Here is an 18,391-nt window from a genome sequence, read left to right on the forward strand (position 1 = left end):
AAATGACTTTAACGTAAGTACGAACCAAATACATACATACTATTCACTTATTTTATGAGCTGTTTAAAAAATGTTCACATAAATTATGAGAGTTAAAAAAAAAACAATTTGTTCGTCAAATCTTCAAACATAAAAAAATCAGATTTTATTTTTTTTTTACTTTTTTCGTCATCATGACAAAAAAATAACATTTAACAATTCGTAGCTAAGCACAATACCAAATAAAACCGATTTTCAATGGCAAAAATCACTAGGTAGTGCCCTCATACGAAATTAAAAAAAAAAAACAAATTTCAAATTTCACACATGAAATAGAATAAAAAATTAAAAACAAAAAAGTATGACTAGAGAGCCTTATACTGGCAAAAAGGCACGTGTGCCAACAACACGCGGTGTTCCCAAGCGGTCCCCCATCTAAGTACTAACCGCGCCCGACGATGCTTGATTTCGGTGATCGGACGAGAACCGATATTTTCATCGTGGTATGGTCGTTGGCGAAAACTTCTTATCAAAGTTGAAACTTATGAGAAATTTTTCTATTCCAATTGGAATAATATTAGTTAATGCAACGAGACTTTAGATTTAATTAATTGCAATGTGAGCAGTATTTATTATGTTGTCAAGTTTTCAACCCCTTTCGATTGAATTGAGTTTCTTTAAGGCATAACAACATGAAATACAAAATAATGTTAGTTTTTTTTTTATTTCATATGGTGTTTTAGTAGCAAGTATAAGATAGATGTAATGTTAATTAGCCCACAAAACAAGTATTTTTAACATTTTTTTTTATTTTTCTAAAAAAAAATTATGAGTTGACTTAAAATTTAAAAAAAAATCACTGCCTACTTTCAGGGGCACTGCTTTCAATGCAAATGTACAGAAAAAAATCTCACATGAAAAATCTTACTTAAATGACTTTAACGTAAGTACGAACCAAATACATACATACTATTCACTTATTTTATGAGCTGTTTAAAAAATGTTCACATAAATTATGAGAGTTAAAAAAAAAACAATTTGTTCGTCAAATCTTCAAACATAAAAAAATCAGATTTTATTTTTTTTTTACTTTTTTCGTCATCATGACAAAAAAATAACATTTAACAATTCGTAGCTAAGCACAATACCAAATAAAACCGATTTTCAATGGCAAAAATCACTAGGTAGTGCCCTCATACGAAATTAAAAAAAAAAAACAAATTTCAAATTTCACACATGAAATAGAATAAAAAATTAAAAACAAAAAAGTATGACTAGAGAGCCTTATACTGGCAAAAAGGCACGTGTGCCAACAACACGCGGTGTTCCCAAGCGGTCCCCCATCTAAGTACTAACCGCGCCCGACGATGCTTGATTTCGGTGATCGGACGAGAACCGATATTTTCATCGTGGTATGGTCGTTGGCGAAAACTTCTTATCAAAGTTGAAACTTATGAGAAATTTTTCTATTCCAATTGGAATAATATTAGTTAATGCAACGAGACTTTAGATTTAATTAATTGCAATGTGAGTTGTGAGCAGTATTTATTATGTTGTCAAGTTTTCAACCCCTTTCGATTGAATTGAGTTTCTTTAAGGCATAACAACATGAAATACAAAATAATGTTAGTTTTTTTTTTATTTCATATGGTGTTTTAGTAGCAAGTATAAGATAGATGTAATGTTAATTAGCCCACAAAACAAGTATTTTTGACATTTTTTTTTATTTTTATAAAAAAAAATTATGAGTTGACTTAAAATTTAAAAAAAAATCACTGCCTACTTTCAGGGGCACTGCTTTCAATGCAAATGTACAGAAAAAAATCTCACATGAAAAATCTTACTTAAATGACTTTAACGTAAGTACGAACCAAATACATATGTACATACTATTCACTTATTTTATGAGCTGTTTAAAAAATGTTCACATAAATTATGAGAGTTAGAAAAAACAATTTGTTCGTCAAATCTTCAAACATAAAAAAATCAGATTTTATTTTTTTTTTACTTTTTTCGTCATCATGACAAAAAAATAACATTTAACAATTCGTAGCTAAGCACAATACCAAATAAAACCGATTTTCAATGGCAAAAATCACTAGGTAGTGCCCTCATACGAAATTAAAAAAAAAAAACAAATTTCAAATTTCACACATGAAATAGAATAAAAAATTAAAAACAAAAAAGTATGACTAGAGAGCCTTATACTGGCAAAAAGGCACGTGTGCCAACAACACGCGGTGTTCCCAAGCGGTCCCCCATCTAAGTACTAACCGCGCCCGACGATGCTTGATTTCGGTGATCGGACGAGAACCGATATTTTCATCGTGGTATGGTCGTTGGCGAAAACTTCTTATCAAAGTTGAAACTTATGAGAAATTTTTCTATTCCAATTGGAATAATATTAGTTAATGCAACGAGACTTTAGATTTAATTAATTGCAATGTGAGTTGTGAGCAGTATTTATTATGTTGTCAAGTTTTCAACCCCTTTCGATTGAATTGAGTTTCTTTAAGGCATAACAACATGAAATACAAAATAATGTTAGTTTTTTTTTTATTTCATATGGTGTTTTAGTAGCAAGTATAAGATAGATGTAATGTTAATTAGCCCACAAAACAAGTATTTTTGACATTTTTTTTTATTTTTCTAAAAAAAAATTATGAGTTGACTTAAAATTTAAAAAAAAATCACTGCCTACTTTCAGGGGCACTGCTTTCAATGCAAATGTACAGAAAAAAATCTCACATGAAAAATCTTACTTAAATGACTTTAACGTAAGTACGAACCAAATACATATGTACATACTATTCACTTATTTTATGAGCTGTTTAAAAAATGTTCACATAAATTATGAGAGTTAAAAAAAAAACAATTTGTTCGTCAAATCTTCAAACATAAAAAAATCAGATTTTATTTTTTTTTTACTTTTTTCGTCATCATGACAAAAAAATAACATTTAACAATTCGTAGCTAAGCACAATACCAAATAAAACCGATTTTCAATGGCAAAAATCACTAGGTAGTGCCCTCATACGAAATTAAAAAAAAAAAAACAAATTTCACACATGAAATAGAATAAAAAATTAAAAACAAAAAAGTATGACTAGAGAGCCTTATACTGGCAAAAAGGCACGTGTGCCAACAACACGCGGTGTTCCCAAGCGGTCCCCCATCTAAGTACTAACCGCGCCCGACGATGCTTGATTTCGGTGATCGGACGAGAACCGATATTTTCATCGTGGTATGGTCGTTGGCGAAAACTTCTTATCAAAGTTGAAACTTATGAGAAATTTTTCTATTCCAATTGGAATAATATTAGTTAATGCAACGAGACTTTAGATTTAATTAATTGCAATGTGAGCAGTATTTATTATGTTGTCAAGTTTTCAACCCCTTTCGATTGAATTGAGTTTCTTTAAGGCATAACAACATGAAATACAAAATAATGTTAGTTTTTTTTTTATTTCATATGGTGTTTTAGTAGCAAGTATAAGATAGATGTAATGTTAATTAGCCCACAAAACAAGTATTTTTAACATTTTTTTTTATTTTTCTAAAAAAAAATTATGAGTTGACTTAAAATTTAAAAAAAAATCACTGCCTACTTTCAGGGGCACTGCTTTCAATGCAAATGTACAGAAAAAAATCTCACATGAAAAATCTTACTTAAATGACTTTAACGTAAGTACGAACCAAATACATACATACTATTCACTTATTTTATGAGCTGTTTAAAAAATGTTCACATAAATTATGAGAGTTAAAAAAAAAACAATTTGTTCGTCAAATCTTCAAACATAAAAAAATCAGATTTTATTTTTTTTTTACTTTTTTCGTCATCATGACAAAAAAATAACATTTAACAATTCGTAGCTAAGCACAATACCAAATAAAACCGATTTTCAATGGCAAAAATCACTAGGTAGTGCCCTCATACGAAATTAAAAAAAAAAAAACAAATTTCAAATTTCACACATGAAATAGAATAAAAAATTAAAAACAAAAAAGTATGACTAGAGAGCCTTATACTGGCAAAAAGGCACGTGTGCCAACAACACGCGGTGTTCCCAAGCGGTCCCCCATCTAAGTACTAACCGCGCCCGACGATGCTTGATTTCGGTGATCGGACGAGAACCGATATTTTCATCGTGGTATGGTCGTTGGCGAAAACTTCTTATCAAAGTTGAAACTTATGAGAAATTTTTCTATTCCAATTGGAATAATATTAGTTAATGCAACGAGACTTTAGATTTAATTAATTGCAATGTGAGCAGTATTTATTATGTTGTCAAGTTTTCAACCCCTTTCGATTGAATTGAGTTTCTTTAAGGCATAACAACATGAAATACAAAATAATGTTAGTTTTTTTTTTATTTCATATGGTGTTTTAGTAGCAAGTATAAGATAGATGTAATGTTAATTAGCCCACAAAACAAGTATTTTTAACATTTTTTTTTATTTTTCTAAAAAAAAATTATGAGTTGACTTAAAATTTAAAAAAAAATCACTGCCTACTTTCAGGGGCACTGCTTTCAATGCAAATGTACAGAAAAAAATCTCACATGAAAAATCTTACTTAAATGACTTTAACGTAAGTACGAACCAAATACATACATACTATTCACTTATTTTATGAGCTGTTTAAAAAATGTTCACATAAATTATGAGAGTTAAAAAAAAAACAATTTGTTCGTCAAATCTTCAAACATAAAAAAATCAGATTTTATTTTTTTTTTACTTTTTTCGTCATCATGACAAAAAAATAACATTTAACAATTCGTAGCTAAGCACAATACCAAATAAAACCGATTTTCAATGGCAAAAATCACTAGGTAGTGCCCTCATACGAAATTAAAAAAAAAAAAACAAATTTCAAATTTCACACATGAAATAGAATAAAAAATTAAAAACAAAAAAGTATGACTAGAGAGCCTTATACTGGCAAAAAGGCACGTGTGCCAACAACACGCGGTGTTCCCAAGCGGTCCCCCATCTAAGTACTAACCGCGCCCGACGATGCTTGATTTCGGTGATCGGACGAGAACCGATATTTTCATCGTGGTATGGTCGTTGGCGAAAACTATAACTTATCAAAGTTGAAACTTATGAGAAATTTTTCTATTCCAATTGGAATAATATTAGTTAATGCAACGAGACTTTAGATTTAATTAATTGCAATGTGAGTTGTGAGCAGTATTTATTATGTTGTCAAGTTTTCAACCCCTTTCGATTGAATTGAGTTTCTTTAAGGCATAACAACATGAAATACAAAATAATGTTAGTTTTTTTTTTATTTCATATGGTGTTTTAGTAGCAAGTATAAGATAGATGTAATGTTAATTAGCCCACAAAACAAGTATTTTTGACATTTTTTTTTATTTTTCTAAAAAAAAATTATGAGTTGACTTAAAATTTAAAAAAAAATCACTGCCTACTTTCAGGGGCACTGCTTTCAATGCAAATGTACAGAAAAAAATCTCACATGAAAAATCTTACTTAAATGACTTTAACGTAAGTACGAACCAAATACATATGTACATACTATTCACTTATTTTATGAGCTGTTTAAAAAATGTTCACATAAATTATGAGAGTTAGAAAAAACAATTTGTTCGTCAAATCTTCAAACATAAAAAAATCAGATTTTATTTTTTTTTTACTTTTTTCGTCATCATGACAAAAAAATAACATTTAACAATTCGTAGCTAAGCACAATACCAAATAAAACCGATTTTCAATGGCAAAAATCACTAGGTAGTGCCCTCATACGAAATTAAAAAAAAAAAAACAAATTTCAAATTTCACACATGAAATAGAATAAAAAATTAAAAACAAAAAAGTATGACTAGAGAGCCTTATACTGGCAAAAAGGCACGTGTGCCAACAACACGCGGTGTTCCCAAGCGGTCCCCCATCTAAGTACTAACCGCGCCCGACGATGCTTGATTTCGGTGATCGGACGAGAACCGATATTTTCATCGTGGTATGGTCGTTGGCGAAAACTTCTTATCAAAGTTGAAACTTATGAGAAATTTTTCTATTCCAATTGGAATAATATTAGTTAATGCAACGAGACTTTAGATTTAATTAATTGCAATGTGAGTTGTGAGCAGTATTTATTATGTTGTCAAGTTTTCAACCCCTTTCGATTGAATTGAGTTTCTTTAAGGCATAACAACATGAAATACAAAATAATGTTAGTTTTTTTTTTATTTCATATGGTGTTTTAGTAGCAAGTATAAGATAGATGTAATGTTAATTAGCCCACAAAACAAGTATTTTTGACATTTTTTTTTATTTTTCTAAAAAAAAATTATGAGTTGACTTAAAATTTAAAAAAAAATCACTGCCTACTTTCAGGGGCACTGCTTTCAATGCAAATGTACAGAAAATAAATTGCACGACTGGGGTCGCACGTACTTGCTCTTATGCTTAAAGTAACTATAATGTTAAAGCTTTTTATTCAAGAAATTTAAAATTCGATATTTTGAAGAAATTTCATAAGTAGTATAAAAAAATTAAATCTGTTTTTATAATTAATAAAACTCCGTTTTAAAATATCTTAAAAAAAAAAACAAATATGCCATTTTATTTCTCGTATAAAAAGGTATTTTTAGAAAAAAAATTTTGAAAATTGTAGGAGCCGTTTTTTAAAAAAATAATTTTTTATATATAAAATTTTTTTAACATTTTTCAAAAAAAAAGTTGGTATGCCATTTTGAAGAAATAATTAATTTACACATAAAAACTAAATTTCAAAATTTTTCATTGATCCGTTTTCAAAAAATTGATTTTTCAAAAAAAAATTTTGAAATATTTTTTAAAAAACCAAAAATGCGTTTTTTGAAAATTTTCTAAAATTTTAATATTATCTTAACTAACACACTTTTGTATAAAAATTTTCATTTAAATCGGGTTAATTTTGTACGAGATATTCAGAAACGAAAAAAACCGTTCTATGACAGGTACCGTTAATAACGGTACAAAAAATATTTTTTTTATTTAAAAAGTTGGCCCTTATGTGTAGTATTACACACAAAAATTTTAATCAAAATCGTTAGAGCCGTTTTTGAAAAAAATTAACTTTTCTATTTCCGTTATATGGCAGGTACCGTTAGTTTTGGTCATAAAAAAAAAATTTCAATTTCCCCTCTAGGGAATCACCAAAAACTGCTAACTACCAAGTTTGAAGAAAATCACTTCACTCGTTTAGGCTGCAGCTCCAGATAGAGACAGACGGACAGACAGACAGACAGACAGACAGACAGACAGAATTGCCGGACCCACTTTTTTGGCATTCTCCATCATCGTAATGTCATGTAAAATTGTTATCTCGAGTTCGATTTTTTTTACGAATCCTAAACTTGCCCTATAGTACCTATATCGCAAGTAAAAATCTCACATGAAAAATCTTACTTAAATGACTTTAACGTAAGTACGAACCAAATACATACATACTATTCACTTATTTTATGAGCTGTTTAAAAAATGTTCACATAAATTATGAGAGTTAAAAAAAAAACAATTTGTTCGTCAAATCTTCAAACATAAAAAAATCAGATTTTATTTTTTTTTTACTTTTTTCGTCATCATGACAAAAAAATAACATTTAACAATTCGTAGCTAAGCACAATACCAAATAAAACCGATTTTCAATGGCAAAAATCACTAGGTAGTGCCCTCATACGAAATTAAAAAAAAAAAAACAAATTTCAAATTTCACACATGAAATAGAATAAAAAATTAAAAACAAAAAAGTATGACTAGAGAGCCTTATACTGGCAAAAAGGCACGTGTGCCAACAACACGCGGTGTTCCCAAGCGGTCCCCCATCTAAGTACTAACCGCGCCCGACGATGCTTGATATCGGTGATCGGACGAGAACCGATATTTTCATCGTGGTATGGTCGTTGGCGAAAACTTCTTATCAAAGTTGAAACTTATGAGAAATTTTTCTATTCCAATTGGAATAATATTAGTTAATGCAACGAGACTTTAGATTTAATTAATTGCAATGTGAGTTGTGAGCAGTATTTATTATGTTGTCAAGTTTTCAACCCCTTTCGATTGAATTGAGTTTCTTTAAGGCATAACAACATGAAATACAAAATAATGTTAGTTTTTTTTTTATTTCATATGGTGTTTTAGTAGCAAGTATAAGATAGATGTAATGTTAATTAGCCCACAAAACAAGTATTTTTGACATTTTTTTTTATTTTTCTAAAAAAAAATTATGAGTTGACTTAAAATTTAAAAAAAAATCACTGCCTACTTTCAGGGGCACTGCTTTCAATGCAAATGTACAGAAAAAAATCTCACATGAAAAATCTTACTTAAATGACTTTAACGTAAGTACGAACCAAATACATATGTACCTACATACTATTCACTTATTTTATGAGCTGTTTAAAAAATGTTCACATAAATTATGAGAGTTAGAAAAAACAATTTGTTCGTCAAATCTTCAAACATAAAAAAATCAGATTTTATTTTTTTTTTACTTTTTTCGTCATCATGACAAAAAAATAACATTTAACAATTCGTAGCTAAGCACAATACCAAATAAAACCGATTTTCAATGGCAAAAATCACTAGGTAGTGCCCTCATACGAAATTAAAAAAAAAAAAACAAATTTCAAATTTCACACATGAAATAGAATAAAAAATTAAAAACAAAAAAGTATGACTAGAGAGCCTTATACTGGCAAAAAGGCACGTGTGCCAACAACACGCGGTGTTCCCAAGCGGTCCCCCATCTAAGTACTAACCGCGCCCGACGATGCTTGATTTCGGTGATCGGACGAGAACCGATATTTTCATCGTGGTATGGTCGTTGGCGAAAACTTCTTATCAAAGTTGAAACTTATGAGAAATTTTTCTATTCCAATTGGAATAATATTAGTTAATGCAACGAGACTTTAGATTTAATTAATTGCAATGTGAGTTGTGAGCAGTATTTATTATGTTGTCAAGTTTTCAACCCCTTTCGATTGAATTGAGTTTCTTTAAGGCATAACAACATGAAATACAAAATAATGTTAGTTTTTTTTTTATTTCATATGGTGTTTTAGTAGCAAGTATAAGATAGATGTAATGTTAATTAGCCCACAAAACAAGTATTTTTGACATTTTTTTTTATTTTTCTAAAAAAAAATTATGAGTTGACTTAAAATTTAAAAAAAAATCACTGCCTACTTTCAGGGGCACTGCTTTCAATGCAAATGTACAGAAAATAAATTGCACGACTGGGGTCGCACGTACTTGCTCTTATGCTTAAAGTAACTATAATGTTAAAGCTTTTTATTCAAGAAATTTAAAATTCGATATTTTGAAGAAATTTCATAAGTAGTATAAAAAAATTAAATCTGTTTTTATAATTAATAAAACTCCGTTTTAAAATATCTTAAAAAAAAAAACAAATATGCCATTTTATTTCTCGTATAAAAAGGTATTTTTAGAAAAAAAATTTTGAAAATTGTAGGAGCCGTTTTTTAAAAAAATAATTTTTTATATATAAAATTTTTTTAACATTTTTCAAAAAAAAAGTTGGTATGCCATTTTGAAGAAATAATTAATTTACACATAAAAACTAAATTTCAAAATTTTTCATTGATCCGTTTTCAAAAAATTGATTTTTCAAAAAAAAATTTTGAAATATTTTTTAAAAAACCAAAAATGCGTTTTTTGAAAATTTTCTAAAATTTTAATATTATCTTAACTAACACACTTTTGTATAAAAATTTTCATTTAAATCGGGTTAATTTTGTACGAGATATTCAGAAACGAAAAAAACCGTTCTATGACAGGTACCGTTAATAACGGTACAAAAAATATTTTTTTTATTTAAAAAGTTGGCCCTTATGTGTAGTATTACACACAAAAATTTTAATCAAAATCGTTAGAGCCGTTTTTGAAAAAAATTAACTTTTCTATTTCCGTTATATGGCAGGTACCGTTAGTTTTGGTCATAAAAAAAAAATTTCAATTTCCCCTCTAGGGAATCACCAAAAACTGCTAACTACCAAGTTTGAAGAAAATCACTTCACTCGTTTAGGCTGCAGCTCCAGATAGAGACAGACGGACAGACAGACAGACAGACAGACAGACAGACAGAATTGCCGGACCCACTTTTTTGGCATTCTCCATCATCGTAATGTCATGTAAAATTGTTATCTCGAGTTCGATTTTTTTTACGAATCCTAAACTTGCCCTATAGTACCTATATCGCAAGTAAAAATCTCACATGAAAAATCTTACTTAAATGACTTTAACGTAAGTACGAACCAAATACATATGTACATACTATTCACTTATTTTATGAGCTGTTTAAAAAATGTTCACATAAATTATGAGAGTTAGAAAAAACAATTTGTTCGTCAAATCTTCAAACATAAAAAAATCAGATTTTATTTTTTTTTTACTTTTTTCGTCATCATGACAAAAAAATAACATTTAACAATTCGTAGCTAAGCACAATACCAAATAAAACCGATTTTCAATGGCAAAAATCACTAGGTAGTGCCCTCATACGAAATTAAAAAAAAAAAAACAAATTTCAAATTTCACACATGAAATAGAATAAAAAATTAAAAACAAAAAAGTATGACTAGAGAGCCTTATACTGGCAAAAAGGCACGTGTGCCAACAACACGCGGTGTTCCCAAGCGGTCCCCCATCTAAGTACTAACCGCGCCCGACGATGCTTGATTTCGGTGATCGGACGAGAACCGATATTTTCATCGTGGTATGGTCGTTGGCGAAAACTTCTTATCAAAGTTGAAACTTATGAGAAATTTTTCTATTCCAATTGGAATAATATTAGTTAATGCAACGAGACTTTAGATTTAATTAATTGCAATGTGAGTTGTGAGCAGTATTTATTATGTTGTCAAGTTTTCAACCCCTTTCGATTGAATTGAGTTTCTTTAAGGCATAACAACATGAAATACAAAATAATGTTAGTTTTTTTTTTATTTCATATGGTGTTTTAGTAGCAAGTATAAGATAGATGTAATGTTAATTAGCCCACAAAACAAGTATTTTTGACATTTTTTTTTATTTTTCTAAAAAAAAATTATGAGTTGACTTAAAATTTAAAAAAAAATCACTGCCTACTTTCAGGGGCACTGCTTTCAATGCAAATGTACAGAAAAAAATCTCACATGAAAAATCTTACTTAAATGACTTTAACGTAAGTACGAACCAAATACATACATACTATTCACTTATTTTATGAGCTGTTTAAAAAATGTTCACATAAATTATGAGAGTTAAAAAAAAAACAATTTGTTCGTCAAATCTTCAAACATAAAAAAATCAGATTTTATTTTTTTTTTACTTTTTTCGTCATCATGACAAAAAAATAACATTTAACAATTCGTAGCTAAGCACAATACCAAATAAAACCGATTTTCAATGGCAAAAATCACTAGGTAGTGCCCTCATACGAAATTAAAAAAAAAAAAACAAATTTCAAATTTCACACATGAAATAGAATAAAAAATTAAAAACAAAAAAGTATGACTAGAGAGCCTTATACTGGCAAAAAGGCACGTGTGCCAACAACACGCGGTGTTCCCAAGCGGTCCCCCATCTAAGTACTAACCGCGCCCGACGATGCTTGATTTCGGTGATCGGACGAGAACCGATATTTTCATCGTGGTATGGTCGTTGGCGAAAACTTCTTATCAAAGTTGAAACTTATGAGAAATTTTTCTATTCCAATTGGAATAATATTAGTTAATGCAACGAGACTTTAGATTTAATTAATTGCAATGTGAGTTGTGAGCAGTATTTATTATGTTGTCAAGTTTTCAACCCCTTTCGATTGAATTGAGTTTCTTTAAGGCATAACAACATGAAATACAAAATAATGTTAGTTTTTTTTTTATTTCATATGGTGTTTTAGTAGCAAGTATAAGATAGATGTAATGTTAATTAGCCCACAAAACAAGTATTTTTGACATTTTTTTTTATTTTTCTAAAAAAAAATTATGAGTTGACTTAAAATTTAAAAAAAAATCACTGCCTACTTTCAGGGGCACTGCTTTCAATGCAAATGTACAGAAAAAAATCTCACATGAAAAATCTTACTTAAATGACTTTAACGTAAGTACGAACCAAATACATACATACTATTCACTTATTTTATGAGCTGTTTAAAAAATGTTCACATAAATTATGAGAGTTAAAAAAAAAACAATTTGTTCGTCAAATCTTCAAACATAAAAAAATCAGATTTTATTTTTTTTTTACTTTTTTCGTCATCATGACAAAAAAATAACATTTAACAATTCGTAGCTAAGCACAATACCAAATAAAACCGATTTTCAATGGCAAAAATCACTAGGTAGTGCCCTCATACGAAATTTAAAAAAAAAAAACAAATTTCAAATTTCACACATGAAATAGAATAAAAAATTAAAAACAAAAAAGTATGACTAGAGAGCCTTATACTGGCAAAAAGGCACGTGTGCCAACAACACGCGGTGTTCCCAAGCGGTCCCCCATCTAAGTACTAACCGCGCCCGACGATGCTTGATTTCGGTGATCGGACGAGAACCGATATTTTCATCGTGGTATGGTCGTTGGCGAAAACTTCTTATCAAAGTTGAAACTTATGAGAAATTTTTCTATTCCAATTGGAATAATATTAGTTAATGCAACGAGACTTTAGATTTAATTAATTGCAATGTGAGCAGTATTTATTATGTTGTCAAGTTTACAACCCCTTTCGATTGAATTGAGTTTCTTTAAGGCATAACAACATGAAATACAAAATAATGTTAGTTTTTTTTTTATTTCATATGGTGTTTTAGTAGCAAGTATAAGATAGATGTAATGTTAATTAGCCCACAAAACAAGTATTTTTAACATTTTTTTTTATTTTTCTAAAAAAAAATTATGAGTTGACTTAAAATTTAAAAAAAAATCACTGCCTACTTTCAGGGGCACTGCTTTCAATGCAAATGTACAGAAAAAAATCTCACATGAAAAATCTTACTTAAATGACTTTAACGTAAGTACGAACCAAATACATACATACTATTCACTTATTTTATGAGCTGTTTAAAAAATGTTCACATAAATTATGAGAGTTAAAAAAAAAACAATTTGTTCGTCAAATCTTCAAACATAAAAAAATCAGATTTTATTTTTTTTTTACTTTTTTCGTCATCATGACAAAAAAATAACATTTAACAATTCGTAGCTAAGCACAATACCAAATAAAACCGATTTTCAATGGCAAAAATCACTAGGTAGTGCCCTCATACGAAATTAAAAAAAAAAAAACAAATTTCAAATTTCACACATGAAATAGAATAAAAAATTAAAAACAAAAAAGTATGACTAGAGAGCCTTATACTGGCAAAAAGGCACGTGTGCCAACAACACGCGGTGTTCCCAAGCGGTCCCCCATCTAAGTACTAACCGCGCCCGACGATGCTTGATTTCGGTGATCGGACGAGAACCGATATTTTCATCGTGGTATGGTCGTTGGCGAAAACTTCTTATCAAAGTTGAAACTTATGAGAAATTTTTCTATTCCAATTGGAATAATATTAGTTAATGCAACGAGACTTTAGATTTAATTAATTGCAATGTGAGTTGTGAGCAGTATTTATTATGTTGTCAAGTTTTCAACCCCTTTCGATTGAATTGAGTTTCTTTAAGGCATAACAACATGAAATACAAAATAATGTTAGTTTTTTTTTTATTTCATATGGTGTTTTAGTAGCAAGTATAAGATAGATGTAATGTTAATTAGCCCACAAAACAAGTATTTTTGACATTTTTTTTTATTTTTCTAAAAAAAAATTATGAGTTGACTTAAAATTTAAAAAAAAATCACTGCCTACTTTCAGGGGCACTGCTTTCAATGCAAATGTACAGAAAAAAATCTCACATGAAAAATCTTACTTAAATGACTTTAACGTAAGTACGAACCAAATACATACATACTATTCACTTATTTTATGAGCTGTTTAAAAAATGTTCACATAAATTATGAGAGTTAAAAAAAAAACAATTTGTTCGTCAAATCTTCAAACATAAAAAAATCAGATTTTATTTTTTTTTTACTTTTTTCGTCATCATGACAAAAAAATAACATTTAACAATTCGTAGCTAAGCACAATACCAAATAAAACCGATTTTCAATGGCAAAAATCACTAGGTAGTGCCCTCATACGAAATTAAAAAAAAAAAAACAAATTTCAAATTTCACACATGAAATAGAATAAAAAATTAAAAACAAAAAAGTATGACTAGAGAGCCTTATACTGGCAAAAAGGCACGTGTGCCAACAACACGCGGTGTTCCCAAGCGGTCCCCCATCTAAGTACTAACCGCGCCCGACGATGCTTGATTTCGGTGATCGGACGAGAACCGATATTTTCATCGTGGTATGGTCGTTGGCGAAAACTTCTTATCAAAGTTGAAACTTATGAGAAATTTTTCTATTCCAATTGGAATAATATTAGTTAATGCAACGAGACTTTAGATTTAATTAATTGCAATGTGAGTTGTGAGCAGTATTTATTATGTTGTCAAGTTTTCAACCCCTTTCGATTGAATTGAGTTTCTTTAAGGCATAACAACATGAAATACAAAATAATGTTAGTTTTTTTTTTATTTCATATGGTGTTTTAGTAGCAAGTATAAGATAGATGTAATGTTAATTAGCCCACAAAACAAGTATTTTTGACATTTTTTTTTATTTTTCTAAAAAAAAATTATGAGTTGACTTAAAATTTAAAAAAAAATCACTGCCTACTTTCAGGGGCACTGCTTTCAATGCAAATGTACAGAAAAAAATCTCACATGAAAAATCTTACTTAAATGACTTTAACGTAAGTACGAACCAAATACATACATACTATTCACTTATTTTATGAGCTGTTTAAAAAATGTTCACATAAATTATGAGAGTTAAAAAAAAAACAATTTGTTCGTCAAATCTTCAAACATAAAAAAATCAGATTTTATTTTTTTTTTACTTTTTTCGTCATCATGACAAAAAAATAACATTTAACAATTCGTAGCTAAGCACAATACCAAATAAAACCGATTTTCAATGGCAAAAATCACTAGGTAGTGCCCTCATACGAAATTAAAAAAAAAAAAACAAATTTCAAATTTCACACATGAAATAGAATAAAAAATTAAAAACAAAAAAGTATGACTAGAGAGCCTTATACTGGCAAAAAGGCACGTGTGCCAACAACACGCGGTGTTCCCAAGCGGTCCCCCATCTAAGTACTAACCGCGCCCGACGATGCTTGATTTCGGTGATCGGACGAGAACCGATATTTTCATCGTGGTATGGTCGTTGGCGAAAACTTCTTATCAAAGTTGAAACTTATGAGAAATTTTTCTATTCCAATTGGAATAATATTAGTTAATGCAACGAGACTTTAGATTTAATTAATTGCAATGTGAGCAGTATTTATTATGTTGTCAAGTTTACAACCCCTTTCGATTGAATTGAGTTTCTTTAAGGCATAACAACATGAAATACAAAATAATGTTAGTTTTTTTTTTATTTCATATGGTGTTTTAGTAGCAAGTATAAGATAGATGTAATGTTAATTAGCCCACAAAACAAGTATTTTTAACATTTTTTTTTATTTTTCTAAAAAAAAATTATGAGTTGACTTAAAATTTAAAAAAAAATCACTGCCTACTTTCAGGGGCACTGCTTTCAATGCAAATGTACAGAAAAAAATCTCACATGAAAAATCTTACTTAAATGACTTTAACGTAAGTACGAACCAAATACATACATACTATTCACTTATTTTATGAGCTGTTTAAAAAATGTTCACATAAATTATGAGAGTTAAAAAAAAAACAATTTGTTCGTCAAATCTTCAAACATAAAAAAATCAGATTTTATTTTTTTTTTACTTTTTTCGTCATCATGACAAAAAAATAACATTTAACAATTCGTAGCTAAGCACAATACCAAATAAAACCGATTTTCAATGGCAAAAATCACTAGGTAGTGCCCTCATACGAAATTAAAAAAAAAAAAACAAATTTCAAATTTCACACATGAAATAGAATAAAAAATTAAAAACAAAAAAGTATGACTAGAGAGCCTTATACTGGCAAAAAGGCACGTGTGCCAACAACACGCGGTGTTCCCAAGCGGTCCCCCATCTAAGTACTAACCGCGCCCGACGATGCTTGATTTCGGTGATCGGACGAGAACCGATATTTTCATCGTGGTATGGTCGTTGGCGAAAACTTCTTATCAAAGTTGAAACTTATGAGAAATTTTTCTATTCCAATTGGAATAATATTAGTTAATGCAACGAGACTTTAGATTTAATTAATTGCAATGTGAGTTGTGAGCAGTATTTATTATGTTGTCAAGTTTTCAACCCCTTTCGATTGAATTGAGTTTCTTTAAGGCATAACAACATGAAATACAAAATAATGTTAGTTTTTTTTTTATTTCATATGGTGTTTTAGTAGCAAGTATAAGATAGATGTAATGTTAATTAGCCCACAAAACAAGTATTTTTGACATTTTTTTTTATTTTTCTAAAAAAAAATTATGAGTTGACTTAAAATTTAAAAAAAAATCACTGCCTACTTTCAGGGGCACTGCTTTCAATGCAAATGTACAGAAAAAAATCTCACATGAAAAATCTTACTTAAATGACTTTAACGTAAGTACGAACCAAATACATATGTACCTACATACTATTCACTTATTTTATGAGCTGTTTAAAAAATGTTCACATAAATTATGAGAGTTAGAAAAAACAATTTGTTCGTCAAATCTTCAAACATAAAAAAATCAGATTTTATTTTTTTTTTACTTTTTTCGTCATCATGACAAAAAAATAACATTTAACAATTCGTAGCTAAGCACAATACCAAATAAAACCGATTTTCAATGGCAAAAATCACTAGGTAGTGCCCTCATACGAAATTAAAAAAAAAAAAACAAATTTCAAATTTCACACATGAAATAGAATAAAAAATTAAAAACAAAAAAGTATGACTAGAGAGCCTTATACTGGCAAAAAGGCACGTGTGCCAACAACACGCGGTGTTCCCAAGCGGTCCCCCATCTAAGTACTAACCGCGCCCGACGATGCTTGATTTCGGTGATCGGACGAGAACCGATATTTTCATCGTGGTATGGTCGTTGGCGAAAACTTCTTATCAAAGTTGAAACTTATGAGAAATTTTTCTATTCCAATTGGAATAATATTAGTTAATGCAACGAGACTTTAGATTTAATTAATTGCAATGTGAGTTGTGAGCAGTATTTATTATGTTGTCAAGTTTTCAACCCCTTTCGATTGAATTGAGTTTCTTTAAGGCATAACAACATGAAATACAAAATAATGTTAGTTTTTTTTTTATTTCATATGGTGTTTTAGTAGCAAGTATAAGATAGATGTAATGTTAATTAGCCCACAAAACAAGTATTTTTGACATTTTTTTTTATTTTTCTAAAAAAAAATTATGAGTTGACTTAAAATTTAAAAAAAAATCACTGCCTACTTTCAGGGGCACTGCTTTCAATGCAAATGTACAGAAAATAAATTGCACGACTGGGGTCGCACGTACTTGCTCTTATGCTTAAAGTAACTATAATGTTAAAGCTTTTTATTCAAGAAATTTAAAATTCGATATTTTGAAGAAATTTCATAAGTAGTATAAAAAAATTAAATCTGTTTTTATAATTAATAAAACTCCGTTTTAAAATATCTTAAAAAAAAAAACAAATATGCCATTTTATTTCTCGTATAAAAAGGTATTTTTAGAAAAAAAATTTTGAAAATTGTAGGAGCCGTTTTTTAAAAAAATAATTTTTTATATATAAAATTTTTTTAACATTTTTCAAAAAAAAAGTTGGTATGCCATTTTGAAGAAATAATTAATTTACACATAAAAACTAAATTTCAAAATTTTTCATTGATCCGTTTTCAAAAAATTGATTTTTCAAAAAAAAATTTTGAAATATTTTTTAAAAAACCAAAAATGCGTTTTTTGAAAATTTTCTAAAATTTTAATATTATCTTAACTAACACACTTTTGTATAAAAATTTTCATTTAAATCGGGTTAATTTTGTACGAGATATTCAGAAACGAAAAAAACCGTTCTATGACAGGTACCGTTAATAACGGTACAAAAAATATTTTTTTTATTTAAAAAGTTGGCCCTTATGTGTAGTATTACACACAAAAATTTTAATCAAAATCGTTAGAGCCGTTTTTGAAAAAAATTAACTTTTCTATTTCCGTTATATGGCAGGTACCGTTAGTTTTGGTCATAAAAAAAAAATTTCAATTTCCCCTCTAGGGAATCACCAAAAACTGCTAACTACCAAGTTTGAAGAAAATCACTTCACTCGTTTAGGCTGCAGCTCCAGATAGAGACAGA

General features: G+C 29.0%; 17 non-coding genes across 17 annotated transcripts; all 17 read right to left on the reverse strand.

The window, feature by feature from the left end:
• Positions 1–377: 377 nt before the first annotated feature.
• On the reverse strand, positions 378–496 carry LOC129917375 (5S ribosomal RNA). Its single transcript, XR_008772737.1, has one exon. It is a non-coding gene; the product is annotated as a 5S ribosomal RNA (ribosomal RNA).
• A 790-nt stretch (positions 497–1,286) lies between these two features.
• On the reverse strand, positions 1,287–1,405 carry LOC129917376 (5S ribosomal RNA). Its single transcript, XR_008772738.1, has one exon. It is a non-coding gene; the product is annotated as a 5S ribosomal RNA (ribosomal RNA).
• A 799-nt stretch (positions 1,406–2,204) lies between these two features.
• On the reverse strand, positions 2,205–2,323 carry LOC129917377 (5S ribosomal RNA). Its single transcript, XR_008772739.1, has one exon. It is a non-coding gene; the product is annotated as a 5S ribosomal RNA (ribosomal RNA).
• A 795-nt stretch (positions 2,324–3,118) lies between these two features.
• On the reverse strand, positions 3,119–3,237 carry LOC129917378 (5S ribosomal RNA). Its single transcript, XR_008772740.1, has one exon. It is a non-coding gene; the product is annotated as a 5S ribosomal RNA (ribosomal RNA).
• A 791-nt stretch (positions 3,238–4,028) lies between these two features.
• Positions 4,029–4,147, reverse strand: LOC129917380 (5S ribosomal RNA). The gene has a single exon (XR_008772743.1). It is a non-coding gene; the product is annotated as a 5S ribosomal RNA (ribosomal RNA).
• A 791-nt stretch (positions 4,148–4,938) lies between these two features.
• On the reverse strand, positions 4,939–5,057 carry LOC129917381 (5S ribosomal RNA). Its single transcript, XR_008772744.1, has one exon. It is a non-coding gene; the product is annotated as a 5S ribosomal RNA (ribosomal RNA).
• Positions 5,058–5,860: 803 nt separating this feature from the next.
• LOC129917382 (5S ribosomal RNA) lies at positions 5,861–5,979 on the reverse strand. Its single transcript, XR_008772745.1, has one exon. It is a non-coding gene; the product is annotated as a 5S ribosomal RNA (ribosomal RNA).
• A 1,799-nt stretch (positions 5,980–7,778) lies between these two features.
• Positions 7,779–7,897, reverse strand: LOC129917403 (5S ribosomal RNA). Its single transcript, XR_008772765.1, has one exon. It is a non-coding gene; the product is annotated as a 5S ribosomal RNA (ribosomal RNA).
• Positions 7,898–8,701: 804 nt separating this feature from the next.
• LOC129917383 (5S ribosomal RNA) lies at positions 8,702–8,820 on the reverse strand. The gene has a single exon (XR_008772746.1). It is a non-coding gene; the product is annotated as a 5S ribosomal RNA (ribosomal RNA).
• Positions 8,821–10,621: 1,801 nt separating this feature from the next.
• On the reverse strand, positions 10,622–10,740 carry LOC129917384 (5S ribosomal RNA). The gene has a single exon (XR_008772747.1). It is a non-coding gene; the product is annotated as a 5S ribosomal RNA (ribosomal RNA).
• A 798-nt stretch (positions 10,741–11,538) lies between these two features.
• Positions 11,539–11,657, reverse strand: LOC129917386 (5S ribosomal RNA). Its single transcript, XR_008772748.1, has one exon. It is a non-coding gene; the product is annotated as a 5S ribosomal RNA (ribosomal RNA).
• Positions 11,658–12,455: 798 nt separating this feature from the next.
• On the reverse strand, positions 12,456–12,574 carry LOC129917387 (5S ribosomal RNA). Its single transcript, XR_008772749.1, has one exon. It is a non-coding gene; the product is annotated as a 5S ribosomal RNA (ribosomal RNA).
• A 791-nt stretch (positions 12,575–13,365) lies between these two features.
• Positions 13,366–13,484, reverse strand: LOC129917388 (5S ribosomal RNA). Its single transcript, XR_008772750.1, has one exon. It is a non-coding gene; the product is annotated as a 5S ribosomal RNA (ribosomal RNA).
• A 798-nt stretch (positions 13,485–14,282) lies between these two features.
• LOC129917389 (5S ribosomal RNA) lies at positions 14,283–14,401 on the reverse strand. Its single transcript, XR_008772751.1, has one exon. It is a non-coding gene; the product is annotated as a 5S ribosomal RNA (ribosomal RNA).
• Positions 14,402–15,199: 798 nt separating this feature from the next.
• LOC129917390 (5S ribosomal RNA) lies at positions 15,200–15,318 on the reverse strand. The gene has a single exon (XR_008772752.1). It is a non-coding gene; the product is annotated as a 5S ribosomal RNA (ribosomal RNA).
• A 791-nt stretch (positions 15,319–16,109) lies between these two features.
• Positions 16,110–16,228, reverse strand: LOC129917392 (5S ribosomal RNA). The gene has a single exon (XR_008772754.1). It is a non-coding gene; the product is annotated as a 5S ribosomal RNA (ribosomal RNA).
• Positions 16,229–17,032: 804 nt separating this feature from the next.
• On the reverse strand, positions 17,033–17,151 carry LOC129917393 (5S ribosomal RNA). Its single transcript, XR_008772755.1, has one exon. It is a non-coding gene; the product is annotated as a 5S ribosomal RNA (ribosomal RNA).
• Positions 17,152–18,391: the final 1,240 nt, after the last annotated feature.

This window comes from Episyrphus balteatus, chromosome 3 (assembly GCF_945859705.1).
Source record: "Episyrphus balteatus chromosome 3, idEpiBalt1.1, whole genome shotgun sequence".
Classification (NCBI taxonomy): domain Eukaryota; kingdom Metazoa; phylum Arthropoda; class Insecta; order Diptera; family Syrphidae; genus Episyrphus; species Episyrphus balteatus.